Source organism: Pristis pectinata, chromosome 13 (genome assembly GCF_009764475.1).
Source record: "Pristis pectinata isolate sPriPec2 chromosome 13, sPriPec2.1.pri, whole genome shotgun sequence".
Lineage (NCBI taxonomy): Eukaryota > Metazoa > Chordata > Chondrichthyes > Rhinopristiformes > Pristidae > Pristis > Pristis pectinata.
The window spans coordinates 27,347,583-27,359,582 of record NC_067417.1 but is presented as its reverse complement, the minus strand read 5'-3'; the positions used below and the strand labels follow the sequence as shown (position 1 = coordinate 27,359,582).

The following is a 12,000-nucleotide window of genomic DNA, read 5'->3' as shown; positions in this document are numbered from 1 at the left end:
TTAACTCTGTTTCTCTCTGCATATATTGGTATTGGTATTGGTTTATTATTGTCACTTTCACCGAGGTACAGTGAAAAACTTGTCTTGTATACCATTCGTACAGATCAATTCATTACACTGTGCGGATACATTGAGTTAGTATGCTCCCTTACCAGCTTAATATTTCCAGCATTTGCTGCTCTTGTTCGTAAAAGGAAGTTTAATTTGATTAAAGCTCTTGATTGTTCTGGTTTTTCCATTATTTGCTTTCTTGCATTACTTATAACCACAGTAAAGTACTTCTAATATTTGTTAAAGAAATGCAGTGGCAGTTTCGGTATTTTCCACTGCATTGCCTACCTTCTATGCATGGAATGTTGATCTTTAACTACAGACCCATCAGGAAGTGGTACACTTCAGTGTGCTTAGACATTTTGTGGGACCATCAACTGCAAAGCTAGTCGGGCAGCAATATCCTGAGTATAATTATTTCTCCCAGTGCAGTGCTCAAACCTTGTTCATTTAAATAGCATTTATTTCAGGAATTACAGTGTGCTCCACTAAAACAGTGGATCCAGGGCCTGGCAAGCCTTTTGGGCCCAGTAAGCTTCCAGCTGATTATAAGTTTCACTAAGAAGAGTAAAATTCTCTGTAGGTCCTGATGTATATCTGTCTGCATGGTTGCCATTGCTATAAATATAAACCGTAAATTAGCTGTATAATGGCAACTTTTGTTCACTTTCCATTTCCAAGCAAACGAAAGCATTAAAGAAACTGATTTTCCAAACAAAGCAGTAGTTTTTAGAACATAAACGTCTATAAAAAAAACAAAACTAAACTATTATAGTATTGGAATTTATACAATTTGTTAGATTTTATATCTCACTTGTGGATCCAGGAGTTGGCATTCAATAAGGTATGACATTCACAACCATCCTTGCTGCTCCATTGCCACTTGGAAACAAGTATTAACTACAGTCAAGGATAAAAACATTGTTCTTCTGATCTCATCAGAACTATATATTCTGACCTTCATGGGCCCAACTGATGTCTCCAGGTTGTTGCCAATGAACAACTGAAGTGAGCAACTTGCAAGAACTGAAGTGAAACACCTCAAACACTGGAAAACTGAAATAAAAAGCTGGAAACACATAACAGTCTACTAGGCTGCATCAGTGACGAAAGAGAGTTAACATTCCAGCTGAACAGTTGGTCATTACGACCTCAGAAGTTAACTCTGTTACCTCCCCATAGATGCTACTTGACCTGTTGAGTATTTCAGGATTTTTTGTCTCCCATAATGAGCAGTTTCCTGTCCAGGAAGTGACAGAGTAAAATTTAAAACATTTTAATGGTGTTATTGCTTTGTGAAGTTGCACAAATAGGCACCCAATTAACAAGAAAATAACATTATACTGTTCGAATGGTGCATAGGAATGCCAAGAATACAAGTTTCTGATGTGGGTTAGAAAGGTAGGAGGCAGATCAACTGACTTCTTTCTCCTGTAACAAAATATCACTATTTACATGTCCTGGAAAATTATCTGCAGTTCCTGAGGCGTCACCATCCTCTCTCAGTCAGTACCTTCACCACTTGTGTCCTTCAGTCTCTCTTGGTCTGTACCTTATCACCAACATTCCCTTTGTTCTCTCCATCCCTGCACCCAACCCCCACACCCTCCACCCCCTCCCCCCCCCCCACCGATCTGCAACTTAAAACGTGTTTCATTTCTAATTTTTCTCAGCTCTGATAAAAGGTCACTAATTTGAAACATTATTTTTGTTCCTCACTTTACAGATGCTGCCTGACACACTGAGTTTTTCCAAGCATTTTCTGTTTTTCTGCTTTTATTTCAGATTTCCAGCATTAGCAATTTTTTTATTGTCTTTTGTTTGCTCTTAATGGTTTAGGGCTTTCTGAGTGTTGTTGGATATTATCCACCTGCCTTTACATCCCGACTTGTGCCTTGTAGACAGTGGAAAGACTTTGACAAGACAAGAATGAAGTCAGCCACAACAGGATACTTAGCTTCTGACCTAATCTAGTAGCCATACTCTTTATGTGGTTGGTCCAGTTAAATTTCTGTTTAATTGTGACCCTCATGTGGGGGACATCTTTGGCAATGCAGTTAAATGTTAAGGTTAGGTGGTTAGATCTGCTGTTGTTGGAGATGATCATTGCCTAGCACTTGTATGGCATGAATGTTACTCACCACTTATCATCCCTTGTCTGAGTGTTGCCCAGGGTCCTGCTTCTTGTGGGCAAAGGCTGCTTTGCTTGCTGAGGAGTTGCAAGTGGATAGTTCGTACACTTGCAAATGTCCCCACTTCTGACTTTAAATTGACAAGAAGATCATTGATGAATATTTGAATATGGTTAGACTGAGGACACTGCCCTGAGGAACTCCTGGGACTGAAAGGATTAACATCCAAAAAGCATGATGATCTTTATTTGTGTGGGTTATGACTCCAGCCAGTGGAAAGTTGTTCCTCTTGATGCCCGTTGACTGCCTTTATCAGGGCTCCTTAATACTGCACTTGGTAAATGCCGCGTTCATGGGACTCACTCTCACTTCACTTGTGGAAATCAACTGTTTGGTCCATGTATGGACCAGAAGTGGTCCTGATGAAATCAAAATTGAGAATCAGTTACTGGTGAGCTAATGACCTGCCACATTAACTCCATTTCCTTTTTCACAGATGCTGCCTGCCCTGTTGAGTAATTGTCCTTATTTCAGATTTCCGGCATCCAGCCTTTTAGCTAAGTTTAATTTGTTCTGCTTTTTTGGGCTGTTTTGATTTATGCAATGGATTTTCTATCTGCAAATATGTAAGATCACAGGAAAGATGTTCTGCATTGTGGCTTAGAATTGAGCACTGCAGTGCTCTGTATTTTGGTGGAGGTAGAGGTGAAAGTTTGATTGTGGTGACAATGCAGGAAAAGAGAATAGCATTGTTGCAACGTGTATTGAGATGAATAACAGGAAAGTAAAATGCAGATACCATGAGGCAGACAGTGTGATGGTGTGCTTGATTTGTACCTCCAAATTAGTGTGTTCAACCCATCAAAACACATTGATATGTGACGAGCAAAATGTTGCAGGTCTGAGACTTCTTTCTCATTATAAAAATAAGACAGAATTTATATCAACATGAAAATAAAGGCTTACTGGAGAAAAGGTCAGTCATGAAACTGATCTGCCTTTCATTGCTAATCTTTTGACAATTGCCCAAAATGTAAAAATGCTGGTGATTTAATTCCACAGCTGAAGAAATGAAGGCACAGTTGGGGAAGGAAACTGTGACAGAGTGTATGGAATTTATAGTAACTGAAATATTCTTAAAACCCAGTAGTTCTTGGTGAGCTGACTGACCATTAGCAGTCAAGTAACACAGCAGTAAATATGAAAAATTACACCAGTAATTTTAGTAGGTTATGATCCATAAATCAAATTTACCTAAATACCAATGTTTGCATCAGGAGGATTAAGATATCATATGATCAGCTTTAATTAAGAATAAGTATAAAATTTGTATAATATTTGTATAAAAGTTGCTAAATTGGAATGCACTACTTTTTATTTTTGTATCACTCTAATGGTTGAAAAAACAGCTGATACTTGCTGATACTTCTTCATCGTGTAATTTATTTGGATGTCATCCATTTGAGCCTTTCTATAAAAAAATGCAGGTTGTGGCTTCCACCTGGGTGCATTTTAAATTTCATCTGCTCCATGCTACAGGTTCTGCTGACAATAATGGTAAGGCTTTGAAAGCAAGGGTCATGAGTTAAAAATTGATCATTTCAATAGCTTTAAAATGAAAAGATGCATTCTCTTTTTTTTAAGTAGGATTAAAATTGATGATAAACTACATTTAAACAATGTTTATTTTAGCTTTCAGTCAGATGTATTTTAAGAAAAGATTGTGCATTGTGTATGATGTGACCTTCATCTGACAAACATGCATTGTGCAATAAACTGTCAATATTTGTAGTTATAAGGTACAAAATGACATTTACAATAATTGGAACAGCCATATTAAAAGCCTGGATCTGCCAGCTGGCAGGAGATAAAGACGTGACCCATCTCACTGTTCATCAGGGAAATTTATTTTTGCCAGTTAATAGATGAGAAGAAACTGCTAGCTGTTTTAGATGGCACCTTTTATTCTTCCAGAAATAAAACAAAGGAGTACTGTTATTGCTGTGACTGTCGACTGATTATGTGTAATGTGCACTGAAAAATATTACAAGGCACCAAAATGGTGCAGGTCATATACAAAAATAGGACTGAGAAAAGATTGAATAAGCACAGATCTTTCTTAGCTCTGGATGTTTTTTCCTTTATTTCATGGACCATCTATGGCATATTAACCTTTGAACATTGGAACTTTTTCAATCATCCAAGGGATCACATTTGTAATTCTTCACTACTTGCAATGGCTACTGGCCTTTGATACTGTATGTGCATGATATACACACACAACAATGCAACTTGATATGGCAGGAGGAGCAAGAAGGCAGAGTTAGGAAGGCGAGGTTATTTTGTCCATTCCTTATTTGTATCATAAATGTGCCATCTCATTACTCATGCAGTACCATTGCTTCTGAACTCTGTATCAAGGATAAACACTCAGAATGAGTGTCAATATTTTATCTGGAAATTTCAGCCTTTGAAATTTTCTGAAATTGCACAACCAGCAAATTAATTTGAAATGGACACCTATCTTCCCGCTTAACTATTTCCTCAGAATCGTGGCAACATTTGAATGAATGTAAAAACCAGAATATAAAAAGAAGAAATCATCTCAAACAATTGGAGCCTGAGAAGAGAGCTCGACTTCATCTTTAAATCCCTCTTCAGTACCAGCATTTAAGTTTGAAGCAATGAATGCATCATTTATGAATATTAGACACATTAAATTTATGAAAATGTCATTGTGTAACATTTTCATTGTTTAATGCAAATCATTCTGATGTCAAGAAGTTACATTCAAAACACATTTGAGATATCAGTGAGGAAAAAAGTAAAAGATCATTTTAAAATGCTGGAACCTAAAATTTTAGATAAAATAAAAGAAGGAAATTTGTATGAACAATGGGGATAGAGCTATCATAATGATTAGCAGAAAGTTGCAGTGGATGTTTGGTAACGTTTGTATAGAAGGGTGCCATAGTTGCGCAGCTAGTAGACTTGTTGCCTCACAACTCCAGCAACTTGGATTCTAGCCTGACCTCCAGTGGTGTCTATGAGGATTTTGTACATTCTCCTTGTGATCTCCCATTCCCGCTCTAATCCCATACATGCAGGTCAGCAGGTTAAATAGCCACAGTAAAATGTCCCTAGTGTGTAGGTGAATGATAGATTCCGGGGGAGTTGATGGGAATATGGGGAGAATAAAATGGGATTAATGTAAATGATTGCTTTAGGCTGGCAGACTTGGTGGGCCAAAAGGCATGTTTCTGCCTTGTATGACTCTACAACTCTACAACTCTAAAAGATCAAGAAAAATTAAGTGTAGCAAAAAATGGGAAAAGAAAAATTATTTGTGGTTTTGCACATGAAAGGAAATCCACACTTGCACCATTGTTTTGGCTTCAAGTTTTCAGAAAATTCTGGACAATCTGTTTCTGAGAAAATGAATGTGTATCATGTTCGTGTTCAGTTTCAGAGAGAATTGCAATGCCTGGCTACTAATAGCATGCAATAAACAGAATGAAATATTGATTTATCTTCTTCTGGTGTCCTGATTAGTAATAGCATATTACAGATAACCTATGATGTTTACATTTCATTGTATACTTGACACATGTAAAGCAGTTCTGACATGGGAAATGTGAACTTTTTTTCATGAAAACAGAAACATTCAGCCAGTCAGTGGCAAACAATTTATAATATGTCTCTGTCCCTTTGCAACACAAACTATCATTATTCATTTTGTGGTTATTTGCCATTTCATTGTTCTGGTCCAGGGAAACACTGAGAGTTCCATTCCACTTCATACCTTGACATAAACGTCATCAGTATTTTAGGATCCAGTTCTTAGATATCCATAAGAAAGATGTGCAGAATTTATGTTATTTTCCCATGGAAGCAATGCCACAGCTGCTATGATTTTTTTTGGTAGCTTTAATTTTTCAAGAGCCATTTAATGCATATTTCAGAATGCAATTTTATTTTAACTTACACTATTTTTTGTGAGCATGTGTTCTATTTCATAAGTTACATAACCGATCTTCTGGGTCATTCCCAAATGTTCCCTGTGTCTTGCACCACCTCTCCCCAAATGGATAGCCTGTGATTTATTTTGCAACTGACCATTGCAGGATTCAGAGAAGTCAACTTTACATTTTTCTCTAGAGGAAACTTTTAATTCCCATTCAACTCCTGGTCCACAAAGAACACTGTCACAAGCATACCTTTTCTCTGAGCAGAATCTCATCTCTTCATCTCTGTTTAAATCTTTCTCCACAGGGAGCACTTCGAAATAATCCAATGGAAGAACTTCATATCTACTCAGACTCTTCTTTGCTGGGAAGTCTGTAGCTCACATCTACCCACCTTTGTCGAAAAGAGCCTGCCTATTTGGAGGAACTCAGAAATAAATCTAAACTTTTCATTACATTATAGAGGCCAATTGTGATTCACTTTTAAATATAAAACACTTCTAGAGATATCAAAGTATTATATTATGAATAATCCCACAGTTTTGATTTTGCTTTTTACCCCCCAAGGCATTTTTATATCCCACTCATCATTTCACACTCCCACTTAAAGCAATGTTCACAATCGGGCCATACATGGCAGTGTCCAAGCTTCATTGATGGAAAGCAGTTAGGGAGTTGTCAGGACAATATACATTATCAACACCCAGGTATAGGATGGTTCTAAAACAAGACAGGCTTCAAATCACTGCTGTAATGATTTGTGCCCACATTGGTCTGTTGGTGGACGACTGAGGTTAGAGGATACTCTATGCAACTGTTGGTTCCCAGCTTTAGAAGTGCACCCTCTGTTGCTAAGTTATTGCTTCATGCAATTCATTTTTCAACAAAGATCTTGAACAATATTTGTGAGTTGTTTGATGTGTAGTTATTCAATAGCTTTCTTTTAAATAAAAGAACATTTTAATCTTTTCAGAATAACACTTTTATAATAAAACAGTGTACAGAATGGGGTTACAGGCAAAATGCTGATCATAAATGAACAAGAAAGGAAATCATATCACAAGCCAGACGAATTCAGATTCAAGTGCTGTTCCCTCAAAGCCAAGATATATGAATCGGGCAAAATCCCTTTTATTGTTTGATTTAAACAGGTGGTTTGAATTTATTTGCTCGCTTTTGTCTAAGGGCAAATATAAAGTAGGCACTAAATTATCAGATAAATAACATCTGTTACTGATCCAGTTTTGAACAATGGAGCAGTTCAGAAACCGAAAGGAAAGCAAAAGACTCCCAAGATCTGCCATATAACGATGATACAAAAGTGGATCTAGCCAATTTTTGGATTGCTGCTGTTTCTATGGCACAGAAATCAAATATTCATTTGTAAGGTAGCACTAAAAACAAAAGGCAATGCTGCTAACAATTCACATAAGGATTATTACCATGCAGGGTGACATATAAGCTCATTTTAATACTGATAAAAGTAAAATTTGAAAATTAGTAAAATGAACAATAAAGATACAATACGGAAAATATGCATTGTATGGATACATAAAAGAGATTCAATCTGAGAAGTATCTTTCAATGTGTCTATTATATTACATTTCCTGTATTAATTAATAGCAAAAGCAAATTGAACTTTACTGTGAGTGACTGTCACCTATACACTGGTTATTGAAAATATTTTTTCCCTTGATGTTTAGGCTGATTAGATGCACAAATTGAGCTTGAAAGGCCTTGGCCAGTGCTATGAACAATATTGTTCTGTGCACCATTCAATTTGAAACTGAGGTTGTCGAAGAGACAGTTAAGCCATCATTACAGAGTAATATCTGCACTTTATAGTGCTTGTGAACTTCAGGCAAATCAGAACAAAGTAGGACACTGCAAGTCCTGGCAGGTGGACAGAGAGGAGAAGGTAAACCAAGTGGAAAAGCAACAAGGGACTGAGATCTACCAGAAACTATATGGAAAGCTTGGACTGGTGCTAGGAAGGCACCTGTGGGAAGGCATGGCAGTTTAGTGCAGAAATTATATAAGAATTGTGTTGTGCTTTATTATATCAGTGGAAACAAAGTGCAGCTTAATTTGAAGCCTGATATGTCCTTGCTGAAGATGTGTTGACATTTCTATCTTTCAAAACAACATTGTGTGCAGCAGCAGTTAGTAGGAAAGTGGCACACTAGGCCTGTTGTAAATTTTTTGGGTACAAGATTGCAGCAGGAGCAAAATTTCAGAAGTGGCAGTTTCTAGATTGGAGGAGATTTGAGGGAATTAAATTAGATCCCTCTAAATAGGGCATGAGGATAGTGATCCATAATTAGCCTTTGCCTTTTCCCTTGATGCAGGAAGCATGCACACTCTATGCTACCTGCTTAACTCAAAGTGATCTGAAAAACATTGAAGAGTGACCTAAGGGAGGAGAGAGCAGATCTCAAAACTATCTACTGCTGTTCTGGAGGTGTGGCTAAAGAAGAGTTGTGATCCACTTGCATGGGGTTGTGAGACCCTCTGGATAACCTCTCCAAGGACAGCAGTGGTCAGTGTCAGGGGTCAGAAACTGAAGACTTGAATGCAGTGTTGCAAAATAGTCAATGATGTTATCTATGTGGTCATGTCAGTGAATGAATGGGAGGTAAATGATGAGTGTGCGATGCTTGTTCAATAACGCACACACTCCATTAGACAACGACTAATAATCTTCATCAGTGTGGATTTGTATCTGATGTTCTCAGGTTCACTGCACCCTTGTCCATTTTTCCCTGTAGTAAGCCTCACACCTGCATCTCACAGCTTGTGCATGCTGCCATTCAACCATGCCTATCAGCTCACCTAAAAGTGTTGCATTGCAATGACTGATGCACTTCATCCCTGTTGTATAATAGGACCAAATGGTTATATGATTTTAGCTGCAAAGATAGACGGTGCTCATCACTGGTATGTCTGTTGCTGGGGTAATCACTAGTGGCAGGACTGAAATGGTAGAAGATGTCAGCATCTCCATATCTAATCCTCCTTATATCTCATGCCCCCTTATCACACATTCTCTTCTGATTTAAAAATTGCAGATTGTGTAAGCTTGCCTCTCTACTTTTTCCCATCAGCTTTCACTATAACATCCCCATGTGCCTCCCTCCTCTCAGATAGCCAATTACTGTAAGCTGGCCAGGCAATAGTAGAAGTGTCAGCAGGTCTATAATAAAAGCCACTCTATAACTCTATGTACCATTTATAGTGCCATCTGTAACACTGATGCTGTGTGTACTTTATCTCAGAGGCGTGACTTGCAAATGGTGAAACATTCGGCAAGAGTAGCGTGGAGCCAGGACAGGGGAAAAGGGTAGTGTTGCTGTTGAACTCCTGAAGATCAAGGCCAAAAATAAGTCTCACTGCAGAAGCCTGTCTGCATGCAACCTCAATGTGTGTTGAGGAGTCTGATAAAAACTTTGAACACAAGATGGAATGTGGACACCATAATGACTGCACTTATGGAGGCACTCGTAATGTACAGCCTCATGGCTGATTCTAGTTGCCATTACAGTTCAGGCAGAATGGTACTGCACTGAAAGCTCAGAGTTATGCTGCAAAATCCCAATATTCTGCCATCATATTCTGTAGTCAAGGAGCTTGCAAGGTGTAAAAAGACTCCATCAATCTGCCCTTCAACAGGTTGCTGGGATTACTCAGGGGACCTGTGACCTCAGGAGGGGGGTAGTGGGGGTGTTGGAATATCATTGCTTCCATGAGTGTCACCTTCTAGGTCACCTGCCAACAACATTCCTCTGGCCACTGCAACTACTGGGATAGAATTGCATTTAAGCACAGATTGGCAAAGGTTCATCCAAGACAGGCACTGAGGAATGTACAGTCATGCTTAGTTGCTGTTTCAGTGAAATATGATGTGCTTTCATTTGTAATTATTTTGTAGTTTACTTAATGTTGCATTTATTTTGCCAAGTGGTGAAGGAAGATCTGACTTAGGTCCATTTTGAATGGGGAATTGCTGCATTTTTTGGTATTGCTCTTGGATGAATTTAGCACAACCAATCCAGTCAGAAGGGGCCTGGACCCTCTCTTCCCCTTGCTCTCCTTCTGTCTCCTTCTATTCCACTTTCTTGCACTCCTACTGTCCTCCCTCCTCCTGCTCCATTGCTTCTTACGGTATCAGTGATGGCAAGTGCTGGGTTCTTTGCGTGGTAAGATTGTGAAATGTAGAGCAGCCACTGTGTGCAGCAGGTCTCCTCCAGAGTGGTCCAGGCAGCAGAACTGGTTCAACATGCCGAAGTTTTGATCTATTATATTACATTGACAGATTGGCATTTCTTGCCCATTTGTTGGACACGATGCTCACTTATGTGTGGGTTGTCATGATCTACATTGTTTATACTGGTCTTAGTTGTCTTGTATCCACTCTTTGGCTTGTCATACTGGCTCAAATGCAGATAGCAGAGTAGACTGCTGCCAGGGTACTGGGCACTGATATGCATAAAGTGCTGCCTGTGGTAACACATCAGTTTATGTCAAGGGAATGGATTCCATTTCTGTCACTGTACATCTCAGAGTTGACAGGCAGTACCTGAAAAGTGCACTCAATGGCCCTCTGCATCACAGAGATGCCTGGAGTCCTTGGGAAGTTGAATGTTCATTTGCCTGCTGCTCTCTGTTAACAGAAAATGAAATGTGCTTGAGTATTTTGGAATAAAAATAAAAAAAACAAGCTTAAATTACAGTGGATAGCAATGCAAATATTTCCTGCTCCTGCTTGGAAGGAGCACATCACATTAATTCTTATGGCCTTCCCTTGAGAATGCAGTTGTGGCAGTTATCAGTGAGGATATCCTTACTGAAACAAAGAGGTCTCCCTCATTCTTTGCTTCAGTAAGGATGTCCTCAATGATAACTGCCACACCTGCATTCTCTCAAGTCTCCCACACCACTCCTTTGTGAAGCTCCAGTAGGCCAAATGTTCCCAAAAACTGTGGACAAATATTATCCTTCTTCCAACAGCTTGTCCTTGCTCCACATACCCTATACTTATTCTCTCCATCACCTACGAGGGGAATGCCAATTAATACAACCACATCTGGGAACAACTAGTTGGAATTTGAAGTACTTAAGCATCTGTTGCAACACTTTCTTCTGGGATAAGCACTGAAAGCTGCAAAAACTTTTAGAATCATGGTAAATATACAGAAATCCATCAGCAATGACATGAAAGTAGTTGATGACCTTTTTAAAAAGTGTCGGTGCAAATTCCTTTCAGCTGCTAAATGCATGTGTAGGTATCTGAATTAAGAGAGAATATTAACTGTCTAGCTGAGCTCCAAAGTGACATGGCTGATGAAAATCAGCAATATGTGCTCAATAATGTTATAAGTTGCCTATCTGGCATACTTGCAGTCTTAATTCTGTGCATTGCCACCAATGTGACATCAGTATCACTCACTCCACAATGGTAAGCTGTAATGGAGCTAATTTGGCACCTCTGGCACTCAAAAAATGCTTGCTATGTAACCATATTTTGCAGTTGAAGTCAGATTGCTAGAAACACTGTGAATGATTCAATGAAATATTTCAAAGTTATATCACAAGTGGTTAATAAATTATTAACAGATGAACCCAGAATATTAATTTGAGATAAGTCTGGTTAGTGGCACTGAAGGATGTAAACTGAAATGATGGAATGAATAGGAAATTTAAAATACATATTAGTGCAGATAAAATGTATTCCTGACAGTGGCAAATCATTTAAAATAGTTTACCATGTGAATTATTAGAATCAGTTACTTGTGTTTGAAATTCAGCTGATCAATGAAGCAGTTGTACAAGGGGAGCAAACCTTGGTGACCTGA

The 12,000-nt window shown here is 38.5% G+C and overlaps 1 protein-coding gene across 1 annotated transcript in view; it reads left to right on the top strand.

The window, feature by feature from the left end:
• znf536 (zinc finger protein 536) overlaps positions 1-12,000 on the top strand; it is a 389,095-nt gene that overhangs the window by 246,533 nt on the left and 130,562 nt on the right. The gene's annotated exons all lie outside the window — the stretch shown is intronic.